The sequence below is a fragment of the Quercus robur genome, chromosome 3, assembly GCF_932294415.1.
Source record: "Quercus robur chromosome 3, dhQueRobu3.1, whole genome shotgun sequence".
In the NCBI taxonomy this organism is placed as follows: domain Eukaryota; kingdom Viridiplantae; phylum Streptophyta; class Magnoliopsida; order Fagales; family Fagaceae; genus Quercus; species Quercus robur.
In genome coordinates this window covers 5,257,759-5,273,148 of record NC_065536.1, presented here as the reverse complement: position 1 = coordinate 5,273,148, position 15,390 = coordinate 5,257,759, and the positions used below count along the sequence as shown (strand labels likewise).

General features: G+C 37.5%; 1 pseudogene; it reads left to right on the top strand.

The window, feature by feature from the left end:
- Positions 1 to 2,137: 2,137 nt before the first annotated feature.
- Positions 2,138 to 2,224, top strand: LOC126720103 (small nucleolar RNA Z102/R77; annotated as a pseudogene).
- The last annotated feature ends 13,166 nt before the right edge of the window (positions 2,225 to 15,390 follow it).

Here is a 15,390-nt window from a genome sequence, read left to right as displayed (position 1 = left end):
CGAAAAAGTGAAAGCTATCCTTGAAATGTCCTCTCCAAAGATGGTCAAAGAAGTACAATCCCTCACAAGAAGAGTAACAGCCCTCAACAGGTTTATCTCAAAGGCAACAGACAAATGCCTTCCCTTCTTTAAGACCCTGAAGTGAGCTTTTATCTAGACGGAGGAACGCGAGATAGCGTTTTAGGAGTTAAAGCGCTACTTAAGCAACCCCCACTCCAAGGAAGGAGAAGACTTATGCCATTACTTGGCAGTATCCGCAACTGCGGTCAGCGCGACCTTGATCAGGGAAGAGAATAGGATATAACTTCTGATGTACTACATCAGCCAGGCCTTTCAGGGAGTTGAAGCCCGATACTCACGGATAGAGAAGATTACCTTCGCCCAAATAGTGGCCTCAAGAAAACTTCGCCCATATTTCCAAGCTAACTCGATCATAATAATGACGAACCAGCCCATCAAGAAAGCAATGAATAAACCTGAGGCTGCTTGACGGATGGTACTATGGGTCATTGAGCTCAGTCAGTTTGATATAGAATATCGCCCCCGAACAGCCATAAAAGCTCAGGCATTGGCAGACTTCATAGCGAAATTCACCGCCCCCGAGCTTCAAGAAAACTAGGAGGAACTTTAGACAATCCATACAGATGGATTGTCCACCCAAAAGAAAGGAGGAGCAGGCATTGTCATCACCTCTCCTGAAGAGGATGTTTTGAAATATGGAGTTTAGCTCAGATTCCTTGTAACCAATAACGAAATAGAGTACGAGGCTATATTGATGGGACTAAGAATAGCTCGGGCACTTGGAGCTAAAAACGTTTTGCTAAAGAGTGATTCACAGCTCGTCATAGGGCAGGTCAAAGGAGATTTTGAGACAAAGGAGACAAGAATGCAGAAATACCTCAAGTTGACTAATCAGTTGGTGAGCAACTTTGATCATGCAAAATTTGTTCAGATCCCATGAGATCAAAATGCTGAAGCCGACGAGGTGGTGCGGAGCGCATCTATAGATGATCAAGCAAAGGTAATTGATTGGAGACTAGAAGAACAGAACTCTCCTAGCATCGAAGAATTTCAAACCTTCTCTCTGCATGCCCGAGCCGGATGGACGAGCCCTATCCTGTCCTACCTTAAAGACGGACAGCCACCACCGAATCCTGAGGAAGCAAAGAAGATCCAGAAACGGGGTGCCCGTTTCACGGTGCTAAATGACGAGCTTTACAAAAGAGGCTTCTGCCAGCCTTACTTGAGGTGTATTGAAGAGGAAGAATCCAAGTATGTCTTGGAAGAGGTGCATGGGGGAATTTGTGGCGATCACTCCCAGCCAAAGTCCCTCGTCAGAAAAATAATGAGGGCAGGTTACTTTTGGCCCTCGATGCAGCAAGACACAACATTATTCATTAAGAGATGTGACCGTTGCCAAAGGTATGGAAATGTCCAACAAGTCCTAGGAGAGAAAATGATGACTATTTCCTCACCTTGGCCATTTGCATAATGGGGGATTGACATTATGGGCACCCTAGTCTAGGGATGACAATTTTGCCCCGCCCCGCTTGACCCGCCCCTCCCCGCTTCACCCCATGCGGGTTTTCCCCACCCCGCAAAGGTGGTAGGGCGGGGATGGGGCAAGATTTTAGACCCGTACCACGGGGCGGGGTGGGGATGGGTTTACACTTTTTAGACCCGACCCACCCCTCCCCCCCCCCCCCGCCCCACGTCACATTAATAAGGGTTAAATTGTAATTTTTTCATATCCTAAAATCCTACTATTTAAACAAAAATATCATTAGCTTATTTTGTTCTACCTAACATGGCTCTACCTCTTTTTTTTCTCTAACAAAGTTGAAAATAAGGTACCAATTTTAAAGTTTTTTTTGGTCTTTATTAGAAACAAATTTATATACTATTGAATTACGGTTTCATTCATGATTCATACATCTTACTCAACTTAATTTTCATCATGAACATAATATAATTTTTTTTTAATGAGGTACTGGTCTGAGGCTCTAAATATTTGTGTCAGTGTCATTGTTTTTGTAATTTTGTGTGGGCATTTGGCTGCTTAACAACATTGCTTCTTTATGCTTGTCAAAATCCATATCTATTTTACAAGTTGGGTTTTTGTTTTTTAATTTTTGGAGAATGAGGTGATGAGGAATATGTTTCCCTATTGGTTTGATTGCAAATATGATGACATCAATCATGTACTAGCTCTAGCTAATCGTTCTCGTTCTCCACACAAAAATTATATACAATTTAATTTAGTTTTTTGTATTTTTATTAAAAAACATAAGGTACAGGTTTGAGATTTTGTCCCATTCTCTATGAAATAGTCACAAAATGGGAGGAATTAAATAATGCACACTACTTAGTATAAAGGAGATTTGTTTTAGTGTTTTTTAGGCCAATGAAATATAGAGATTTAGATAGTATTATTTAATTTTGGCTAAAAATGAGTTTGATTTGATAGGATAAATTTATTTATAATTTCAAGTATATTTTTATTATTAAAACATGTCATTTTATTTGAAAAAATGGTAATAGTTGTAGGAAAAATTAATAAGAAATAAAGTTTTACGGTGTAGGGTGGAGCTTCGCAGGGCCTTAAGGGGCGGGCATGGGGCAAGAAATTTTCCCCGTCATGTGGGGCGGGGCGGGGATGGGGTAAGAAAAATCCATGCGAGGCGGGGGTGAATATCTCATCCTTTAGCCCCGTCCCGCCCCATTGCCATCCCTACACCCTACCACAAGGGAAGAGACAAGTGAGGTTCTTACTCGTCGCAATCAACTACTATACGAAATGGGTAGAAGCAGAAGCACTGGCAACAATCACGGAGGCAAAGGTACAAAATTTTGTATGAAAAAATATTATGTGCAGGTTCAGGATCCCAAGGACGATCATCTCAAACAATAGTCATCAGTTCGACTGTCACGGATTTAGGTTGTTTTGCTCGAGCCTGGGCATCAAGAACAAATACTCATCCCTAGGACATCCTCAAGCCAATGGACAGACAGAAGTAACAAACCGAACCTTGCTCAAGATCATCAAGGTCCGACTAGTGAGGGCAAAGGGAGCATGGCCTGAGGAGTTACTAAGAGTTCTATAGGCTTATAGGACGACAGCACGAACTCCAACAGGAGAGATGCCTTTCAACCTAACCTATGGCATAGAAGCAGTCATTCCAATCGAAGTAGGAGTCACCAGCCTTAGGAGGGAGTTTTTTTACAAACAAAGTAATGACGATCAACTGAAGCTGAACTTGGATTGCCTGGATGAGGTCAGAGACCAAGCTTCCCAGAGAATGAACAAGTACTAGCAGAAGATGGCCAAATACTACAACCAGAGGGTAAAGCTCAAAAGATTTAGCATTGGAGACCTCATCTTTCGAAAAGTAACTTTTGCAACGAAGGACCCAGCACAAGGCAAATTAGGACCAACCTAGAAAGGACCCTAGAAGGTCGTCCACTATTCACGACAAGGAAGTTACCACCTGGAAGATTTGGATGGGAACAAGTTGCCTCGCCCATGGAATGTCGAACGCCTAAAGAAGTATTACGAAAAGGAACCGTAGCCTAATTGTAAACAGTTAGCATGATCTTATACTTTTTAATGCAAGTCAAACAAACGTATTATACAGCAAGTCATGTATTCAAATAAATGTATTATTCAGCAATTCACATGTTCTAGTTATCTCTCTCAAAACTAAAATCACCATCTGAATCCAAGAATCTCGATACAAATAAAAGACAATAAGATTCCTTAAATGGATGTACATCGTCCAAGTAAAAGACGATAAGATTCCTTAAATGGATGTACATCATCCAAACGATAAGATTCTTTAATGGATGTACATCGTCTAAGAAAAAGACGATAAGATTCCTTAAATGGATGTACATCGTCCAAGTAAAAGACGATAAAATTCCTTAAATGGATGTACATCATCCAAATGAGACTCCCTAGGTGGATGTGAATCAAAAGAGATCCCAGAAATGGGAAGAGGTCGTCCTCTAAGACGGAATAGCCAAATTCACATTTGGACAAAGTCCCTCAAGTCCCCAAGTGGACAAAGAGGATTACCTCGGTAAAAATTCTCTAAGTCCCTATATGGATGAAGAGACTACCTTAGCAAGAATTCTCTAAGTCCCTAGATGGACGAAGAGATTACCTTAGCAAGAATTCTCTTAGTCCCTAGATGGACGAAGAGACTACCTTATTGAAAATTCTCTAAGTCCCTTAATGGACGAAGAAGATAACTCAGTCCTAAGATGGACAAAAAGGGTATCTTATCAAAAAATTCTCTAAAGGCCCTAAATGGATGAAGAGACTGCACAACAAAAAATTTCCTAAATCCTTAAAGGGACAAAAGGATACACCCGAGCAAACTACAGCCAAGTACAAGCAAGATGTATTAACGAAATCAGAAGAGTAAGAAGAAAGGTAAAATGCATAGACATATTATATATAGATAAAGTTGCAAACTATTCAAAAAGCCCCAAAACAAGCAGGGCATCCAAATATAAGGTGAGGGTCCGCTCCAGTAGACGCTGCAGTCTGGGCTGCTTGGGACACCTCGTCCGCCTCAATCTCCTTATCAACGGCCTCAAAGTCCAACTCCTCCAAGTCCGTCCCGGGTCCGTGCTTTATCAAATATCTCCTTAGTAGTTCAAAGCCTTTAAAATACCATTGAAACAGAATGGTATTATACTTGTCAGTAGCCTAGAAAGCGTGGATGGCCTTAGCCACGACTGCCTTCATCCTCTGGCCAACTGATGCAAGAAGTTCGTCCTTTTGCTTTACCAGCAGTTTCTCGGAATCAAGCTGTTCAGTCAAAGCCTTGATTTGCTCCTTGGAAGTGTTGTGGGTGTCCATAGCAGCAATCAAGTCTTTCCATAGTCCCGAAGCTTCGGCCTCCAACGCCTTCACTTTTGAGGTGGCCACAACGGCCTTCTCCTCGCTTGCCAGATACTGAGAAGTGATGTGCATCGTTTCTCCCAATACCTGACAACAAAAATTTTCGTCATGACCAAAGTTAGTAGAGGCAACCAAACACTCATGGACGAAACAAAAGGATGAAATAAGGAAGATTACCTGCACAAGTTTATGAATGTGACGACTCACCATCTCATGGGAAGGCATGTTTGAAATCTCCCTCATCTCCTCATGAGTAAGGAGTTCATTCGCTCGATCCATGGTAGCCTCAGCATCAGCCCAGACACTGGAGCCCATCTTCTCTTTCCCTTTACCCCCTGTCTTTCATTTCTTCGAAAGAGGGATGACCTCCTCGATTGAAACGCTAGGAGAAACAGCCTGACTTTCATCCAGGGCAGGGGTGGACAAACCCCTCTCCACCGTTTCTTTTTCCTTATCAATGATTCTTAATCTCCTTTGGCCAATGTTAGAAAGGGGCTCGTTCTTCTTCCCCTTAATCTTCACATACATTTCCTTATTAAACTTGGTCGTCATCTCTGCACCCAAAAAAAGCAAAGGGTTAAAGCAAGGAAAAAGACGAAAAGATGATCTGATATGTCAGGGCAACTTACGTTTTCTCTCTTCTTGATCAAGTGCGCAGAGGACGTAATGAGAAGGCTTTGGCCCCAAACAATGACGGGCCAACGTGCATGGATCAACCAGCTTGTTAAAATCCTCAATAGTACTTGCGTACTTGACAGCCTCTTGAACCCTCTCCTCAAACTTACTCTCAAGCTCAGGACCCTCTTTTACTACAAAACAGAAAACTACGTAAGATTAGAAGGACGACCAACATAAACAAAAGGTTAAACAGAAAAACTTCTCATAGGAGGTAAACGCACCAAGCTGAAGGGTCTCCCACCGGTGCAGCAACCTAGGGATGTCCCCCTAAAAGTTAACAGAAAGAGTCTCCCAACCATTGCTTGACATGAAGAAATATCTAGACTTCTAGTAACGAAAGGACGATGGGAGGTCAATGACAAGGCAAGACGTTCTATCCCAGGGTACAAATTCATAATACCTAAACTCCTTAGACTCTTTCAAACGGTAGAGATGGACAAACTCATTGAGCGTGATCATATCCCCATCAGCTATAGTCGTCCAAATCACCATACAACTTATGATGATTCTCCAAGAATTCAGCATAAGCTACCCCGGAGCAATATTTAGGTGGTGAAGGAGCTCCATGATGAATGGATAGATGGGGAATCTAAGGCTGCATAAGAACGTAGCCTCATAAAAACAAACTTCACCGTGAGCAAAGGTACAAGCCTTCTTACCCTTCCTAGAAAGACGAGCCCTAGTCTCATTAGGGAACTGGAACCTATCCCTGAACTTACTAAAGACATCTACCTTCAAAGAAAACTTCTCTTTAAGAGCATGGAAAGGACAAGTTGTGGCAAAAGCAGAAGGATGAAAGGACAAAGGTAAAGAGGAAGGCACAGAGGTAGTTGTGTCTACCCCTGCCCCAGCTGTGCCTACACTAGAAGACGAACCCCTCTCTACATCACCCGATCTCACCTTGGACCCCATACGTTCCCTCCTTAAATCCCTACACACAAATTTAAACCAAGTTAGGGATTTGCACAGTAGAGGATGTAAATCGCCCAACACCAACATAAGGCTACTATCACCTATGACGAAATTCCTAATCAGTGGGTATGGATTACTAGAGCAATATGAAAGTGCACCTAATGGGTCACTAGAAGAATCTATTAGCTCCCCTAAGCGAGCAAAAAGGAAGGCGATGGAGGGAGAAGTGTGCCTAATTTCAGAGTAATCCACCATTAAGGAAAGTAACCTAACTCAGAAAGGAAATGGAAGCACAAAAGAAAGGAATACAGTAAAACTCAAAAACTCAAAAAGGAAAAAGGCATAAATAAGGGGCGTACATGGAAATAAGAAAGGAAATTGAGAAGACAAAGAGCAAAAAGCGCAACTGTGAAGTCAGAAAAGCCAAATGCAAAGAGAAAATGAAGAAATGAGAAAGGAAAGGCAAGGGTTAAAAAGGTTTGCCTTAAAAAATGTAGGAAATTTGAAAAGGCTTCACCAGAAACGAGACCTTCCAGCCAGTTAGAAGTGAGACACATGGCCACGATGCATGCCATGCCGCCACGGAGCAATTAATACGGGGAGCAGAACCCCAAGCATCCCAACCATAAATAAAAAAATAAAAAAAATAAAAAATCCTCATATTCCTATGGCCGTCCAAAATATGAATGACCTCAGAATGGGGGGCAGCTGATAGTCCCAAACATATCTTCATCCATCAAGAAAATAATGGACGAGAGTAAATCCAAGGTTCGTCCAAATGGTAATGACCGACAGGCGAGGACGAGTTCATCCACCCTCAATTGTTGATGAAGCGTTACAAAAACAATGATGAACCTCTGTACCGTTGGAGAAATATCTCACCATTAACACCCTACAGAGGCGTTACTAATACGGGAATGAAGCCACAATTAAGGCAGCACCAAACAGCTAGGAAGAAGCACTTATATAAGCCAACCAATAAGGCCTAAAAAAAGGTACACAAAAAAAAAAAAAAAAAAACCTCTAGTCCACATACTGATATTCTAATATTTCTCATTTTAGCAAGTCTAACTTTAGCATCGGAGGCTTTATGGTAGACACCACATTGATGACCCACATTTCTCCCTTTCACCATCAATTTTCTCAAGATCAGGTTGCTTGTGGACGACTCCACTCTGGACGATCATCTTGACTGACGATTCGAGCATCATCAAATGCTAGCTGTCAAGCTTTAAAATCCTGCACTTTCTCGCTTGATTCTTGGACAGCCTTGCGTGGCTTTAACACTTGAACTTGAAACCTCGTTTCTTGAAGTATTAAATACATCCTAGATCTCCCCAATTACAAGTAAAGTGCATTTTGTCAAAAGTTTAGCCAATTACATAAAATGTTGACATATGTTCCTAACATGAATCACATATGTCCTAACACAAAACCAAATCAAATTGATCAATTAGCCATTACACTAGTTAGAAAACATCATATAATGACTTAATTGAACAATTTCATAAGCCAATTTTATCAATTTAAACCCCATTAAACAAAATCCCCAATTTCACAAAATACCAAACCCTAGAATTTCCAATTGTTTTCAAACCACCTAATTAATCAAATTAATGCATGGGAATCATGTTTATGACATCTAAAAACAAAATCCCAATGAACAAGAATGGTTAAAAACAATTGAAAAAAAAAAAAAATCCCTATTTTCTTTTGTTCGAAAATTTCAATGAAAAAATGCATGAAACATGTAATTAAAATGAAAAAGAGTTACCAATGCTTGAGGACAAACACCCTAGAGAACTTTGAGGAAGAAAATGACAAAAGTGCCTTAGATTGGATCGATCGAGGAAAATAATGGAGAAAAAGTTTGAAAAGCTTTTGAAAAGTTGAAGAACACGTGAGAGAAAAAGCTTTTTTTTTAAAAAGTCCTCATTCGAATTTCGATAGGTCGAGTACTGATCGGGTACCAATCGAGCCAGGCAGAAACTATCCGTTTGAATTTTTAAAAAATTCGATCGGCCGAAATTAGGGTTCGATCAATCGAAAAAAAAATTCGATTGATCGAGCACTGATTGAGCATCAATCGAACTAGGCAAAACCAGGATTAAAATTTTAAGGCATTTTCGATCGGTTGAAAAACACACTAGATCGATTGAAAATCTAGAAAAAAGAATTTTTGAAAAACACCAGAAGTTTTATGTAGAAAACACTCAAACCAACTTTTTTCATGAATGAAATGCATGAGTATGAGTTTAAAAGTTTTTCAAAAACACTTGATTTCAACCCAGATCTTCCAAAACAAAATTATGACACTTTTTGTCTCCAAAATTCGATCAATGAACGTATTTTGTATCAAAATTAAAGAACATATAATCTTGGATGGCCAAACCAAATTTAGACACAATTTCATGTACTAAGTTTAGCAAAGAATAATTCGTGTAGTGTGTGCAACTAGTAACAACATGAGATACATGTGAGGTGATATGTAGATAGTAATCAATCACAATTTCCTCATTATTCATCACATAAGTTTGAAAGTGACTATCACCTAAAGAGTTACATCTTATAACTCCCACATCTCCTAGAAAACAAGCTTGCAATCATGTAATTTTTTTATTTTGCCTTATAATGTAATCACCATTTTTATTTTAGCCTTATAATGTACAACTTATTTTTATCGTCGGCATTACCGACTTAATCTGCATCTGAGTATCCAACTAGAGACATATTTGACTCTTTGCTATAAAACAAACCATAATCACAAGTTTCACTAACTTATTTTATTATTCTTTTAACAGCATTTAAATGTGAAACTTTAGGATTAGATTGAAACCTAGAGCATACACCAACACTGAAAGCAACATATGGACGACTAGCAGTTAAAAACAAAAGACAACCAATCATGCTTCTATATAATGTAACATCAATACAGTCACCTAAATGATCATTGGTTAGCTTTGCATTTGCAGCCATTGGTGTTCTATCATGAGCAGCCTTTTCGAGTCCAAATCTCTTAACAAGGTTTCTAGCATACTTTGCTTGGTTGATGTAAATTCCAAAATCCGTTTGCTTCACCTGCAATCCCAAGAAATAAGTCAATTCACCAACCATACTCATTTCAAACATCTTCTTCATTTCATCTGCAAAAGATTTAGCAAGAGAATCATTAGTAGCACAAAAAACAATGTCATCAACATAAATTTGAGCTACTACAAAATAGTTTATCCTTTTGAATGAAGAGAGTAGTATCTGCAAATCCTCTTTTGAAACCATGCTCAATGAGATAGGCAGTTAACCTATCATACCATGTCCTTGTAGACATCATCTAGTCTGTGAGGATCAAAAAATCCTTTTGGTTGTTCAACATACACTTCTTCTTGCAACATCCCATTCAAAAATTCACTCTTAACATCCATTTGATACAACTTGAAATTTAAATGACTTTCTATTGCCAAGAGCACCTAATGGATTTCAATCTTGCTACTGGTGCAAAAGTCTCATCAAAGTCAACCCCTTCCACTTATGTGTATTCTTGAGCAACAAGTCTTAATTTATTTCTAATAACTATTCCATGTTCATCTGACTTGTTCTTGAAAATCCACTTAGTTCCTATCACATTCACTACATTCGGTCTAGGAACTAGCTCCCACACATCATTCCGAACAAATTGATGAAGTTCTTCATGCATAGAATTAATCCAATCAACATCTTGAAGTGCTTCATCCACTTTCTCCGTTGGTTCAAATTAGGATAGATAGCATAAGTGAGTAATTACATTCAAGGCTTTTAACCTCATTCTCATGTTATCATTTAGACTACCTGATATGTTTGTGGTAGGATGATTTAACTTTACTCTAGTAGATGGACCTTTAACCAGAGATGTTGACATACCTTTTTGTTCAGATGAAGAGCTAGACTCGCTTTGTTCCTGTTGAGTTTCACGAACAGGGGTAGATGGTTCAGAAACAGATGGTTCTGAAACAGCATCATTCAATAGTTATAGTTCTTCATCGCTATGCTTCCCAACATACTTTTCAGGAAGAGAATCTTCAACCTCCATAGTCTTCTCTTGAACTGAAGGAGTGTCTTCTGAATGAGAATCTGGACATAGTTCATCATTGATCACCACATTTGAAGACTCCATGATTGTTTTAGTTCTCAGATTATATACCCTATATGCTCTACTAGTGGTAAAGTAGCCTAGAAAATATCCCTAGTCACTTTTTGCATTAAACTTTTCTAGGTTTTCCCTATCACGCAGAATGTAACAGTCACTTCCAAATATCCTGAAGTATTTTACAACAAGCTTCTTCCCTCTCCAGAGTTCATATGGAGTTTTCTTGGACTCAGGTCTGAAATACACTCAGTTGAGTGTTTGACATGCAGTGTTGACTGCTTCTCCCTAGAAAGACTTGGGCATCTTCTTATTATGTAGTATAACACTAGTCATTTCTTGAATAACCCTATTTTTTTCGTTCCACTATTCCATTATGTTGTGGTGTCTTGGGTGAAGAGAACTCTTGATGTGTGCCTTGATCATTGTAGAAGGTAACCAATTTTGTGCTCTCAAATTCTCTCCCATGATCACTTCTAATTTGGCTATCACAACACCTTTTTCAACTTGCAATTTCTTGCACAGATGTATCATCTTTTCAGGAGCCTCAGCCTTATCTCTTAAAAGCACAACCAGAGTATATCTAGTAAAATCATCCACAACTACTAGAATATAGCTCTTTCCACCCAAACTCTGAACTTTGGTAGGACCCATGAGATCAATGTGCAATAGTTCCAAGGGTCTTAAGGTTTGAACTTTAGTTACAGAAAAATGCTTGGACTTCACTTGTTTACCCATCTGACATGGTCCACATATGCTCTTCTCTATCTTTTCAAACTTGGGCAAACCAATAACTGCATCACACTTGGAGATCTTCTCTAATTTCTTGTGACTTATGTGTCCCAACTGTTGATGCCAAAGGTTTACTTGATTGATCTTTACACCGAAACACTTGTTAGTTATACTTGGTGTTATGCCATAATAGTTATCAGTAGTTCTAACACCAATACACATGCAGTCACCTCCTCCGTCAAGTATCTTACATTTATAGTTGGTAAAGAGAACATTCAACCCATTGTCGCAAATCTGACTGATGCTGAGTAAGTTAGCCTTCAACCCATCAATGTACTAGACATCTTCAAATACTGACAACCCTGAAATGTCCATAGTTCCAATGCCTTTGATCACAGATTTGGTCCTATCTCCAAATGTGACTGTCCCAAGCTTTCCTTCAAAGAGTGTCTTGAATAATGCTTTATTTCCTATCATATGCCTGGAACAACCACTATCCATATATCAAAGACAAGAATCACATGCCTTTAAGGCGATTAAAGCAGTGTAACACACATAATTATCATCACATGTAATTAAACCAAGATACTCAAGGAAATACTTAACACATGCAACAAGCCATATGATCCAAAAATAAAAAGTTTGGATTTTTAACAAAAAGAACTTTAAAGAATCTATGACAATAGGGGTCAAGGATCAACTCTTAGATCAAAAGATCTAAACACAAGAGCTAGCCTGCTCTGATACCACTTGTACATTTTTAGACCCCTTAACATAAGTTGTTTAACCTAGTTATTTAGCCAAGTGATTACTTAGATAAATTATTCAGATCTAGGTTAACACAATAATATCATACCATGCAAATAATGCGGAAATATAAAGAGCACCATGATATGATGACCCAAGAAAACCTAATCGGTAAAAAAACTTAAGGAGAATTTAACTTAGCTATCCTTAAGGTAAAAACAGATCCACTATGAAAGAATTGTAGTTTTTATAATAGAACTTAGACTACTAACATCCTATTGCTACTTTGAGTAGAAAACTTACTACCATGACCACGTGACAGCTCTGAGTCCACGGACTACTTCTTTCCTTGATCCACAGCAACCACAAGTTCTCCTACTTGTGACTTTGAGATTTCACTCAAAGGTTTCAAATCCTCTTTAAAGTTCTTTATGCAACAGTTGAAGAGATCATCAAGTTCTTGACGCGAATCTTGATCTTGATAACTCTATGTGTGTATGAATGTAAACACCTCTCAGATCTCATAAAAGATTCAACACACAACACTTCAAAGACTTCTAATACTTAGCTAGGGTTTTTCCTTTTATACTTGAAGTAAAACATTTAACCCTACACGCCATATGGGTTTAGGCTGAATTGGAATTTTTGCAGAAAATTAAATATACACAAGATTCAATCTATCGAGTCTAATTTTTAATCAATCGAACCTTGCAGATTTTGTCCAATAAATCCTGCAATCACTCAATTCCAATTTTACATTAAATCACACTTTGAGCAAGCCTAAACCTAGACTCTATGTTTTGATCATGGTTTGCCAACATAATACATATTGAAGTTCTGATATATTAGATCCTAAAGTCTTAGAACCTAACAACCCTAGTTTGAGAATTACAAGAATTTAGGTTCAATAAAAATAAAAGTAATGCTAATTTCACAACATTTTTACAATAATTTCATAACAAATAAATTAGTTACTAATTCTAATTTGGCCCCAATATTGACATTAATTTTTAACCTACTAATAACAAATTGTTGCTTAAGATTTGTTTTTAAAATATATTAGATGTAGCATTACTCCAAAAATAATTCTAGCCCCTTAAACATAATCCTTAACCCCTTAAAAAAAACCCTTAAATAACAACAACAAAAAAGCCCAAATAACAACAAAAATAACCCGAACAAAAACAAACAACAACGAGTGAACCAATAATTTAACAAAAAACATATTCAAAAAGAAAAATAATCATTCAAATTTGTAACTTTTTCAACCTATTACATAAAAATAATCTTTAATTTTATTTTTCCTTGAAAAAAGGATTTAAGAAAAATATTGAAGTATAAGTTCTCCTTGACAGTATCAACTATTATGTTCTTTTTGGTTTTGCAGTTGTAATAATTTTGCTCTCCTTAACGACTCAACTCACAGTTGCAACAAATATCATTCGTTTTTCTTTCTCTTCTTTATTATCATTTCAATTCTCTTACTTTATTACTCTCATCTTAGCATTTTTAATTCCCACTTTATCTCTTATCGGTCCATTTTTTCTTTTTCTCTTTGTTTGTAGGAAAAATTGTAATACTTCATGTATTTTTTGTGATGTTGATATATTCAAGTTATCAATTTTTTAAATTTTGAATAATTTAAGTTTATTAGTGACCACCCTAAAAAAAAATTTCCTGGAGCCGCCACTAACATTGACTGTTAGAAAATAAATTTAAACATACTAAATGAATGAAGAATCTAAGTATTTATAGCAACTTCATATTTCTTGTTTCTTGGGAAGAGATTTGTTTCTTTTCTTGTGTTTGGTACATTGAATGAAGATTATATTAAGAATAGTAATCTTTATTATTGAGAAAAGAAAACATTGTAATGAAATAGCTATTACTATGATAGTTTGGTTATTACATATGGAAAACTTATAAAAGATGATGTATAAGAAAACTTTATATTCTTGGAAATATATTAATTTTAAAACCTATTATATGCCCAAAGGAATAGCTATTACGTCCATTTTAAAGAGGAATAGTTGTTCTTCAATCTATCTATATATATATATATATAAAAGTTAAAGCGTAGCATTTATTATTGTCATGCTCCTATTGAACCACGTCAACAGCCACGTCACTATTTTATTTTACTTTTTTGGTTTTCCATCTTTATTAATTGTCTATTGCAAAATTAATTCTTTGTGGTCAAATATAATGCATTTCGCACCGTTATAAATTGTAATTGTCTATTGTATATATTAAAAGCTCCTTTCAATCCATATTTTTCCCACAAAAAAAAAAAAAATTGTGAGTACTCTTTCTCTCTCTCCTTACTTTCTGATAGGCCAAAAACGTATTGATCTATTGTGATGAATTAATTTATTAATTAGCCAAATTTATTAATTAATTAAATTAACATACAAAGCGCGTGGTAGCACAAAAAAATCACCAATTAAATTAAGTATGTAGCGGAAAATAAATTGACACAGTGATTTGTTTACGAATGGGAAAAACCTACACGGCAAAAACTCCACCGGGTGATTTTAAGGTCACCACTCCCGAGAATCCACTATTATCAAAACAACCAGTTAGAAGTAAAAAAAACCCAGTACCTTATATCAACTTACAGTTGAACCCTTACCCCAATACCTAATTGGGCTTATTCTGTAGTGACAATCTCTCATTTTCAATGTACGGCTCCCAGTACATGACTAACCAATTGCGCGGATCCCAGTACATGACTTGGTCAGCAACTTGAGAAGGATGTTGGTTGCAAAGTTCTTCAGTTCATCCAGACGATGAAGATCATGAAGTTGCTTGGTACAAAACCCTATGGTGTACGAACACAACAACTTCTTGTAGAAAAAGATGAACTAGGGCAAATTTTGTCTCCGGTCACAATTTGCATGAACAAGACTTTGCTTCACACTTACGCAACCTTTGACGGCCCTTAAAATAATCCTTATATATGTCTAGGGTTGTGAGAAAAGAAAATCTAAACACATACTCACAGATTGGATGAAAAACAGTTCTAAAAAACTGAGTTTCATAAACCTTGACAGATATCTTATCTATTGAACTAGTTGTCAAGCCATAGGCTTCAATAGCTTTTAAACCTCGATAGATGCTAGCTGTCGAGCTAGTTGTCGAGTTTTAAAATCCTGCACTTCATTCCTTGATTCTTGGACAAACTTGCATGGCTTTAACACTTGAACTTGAAACCTTGTTTCTTGAAGCATTAAACACATCCTAGATCTACCCAATTACAAGTGATGTGCGTTTTGTTAAAGGATTAGCCAACTAC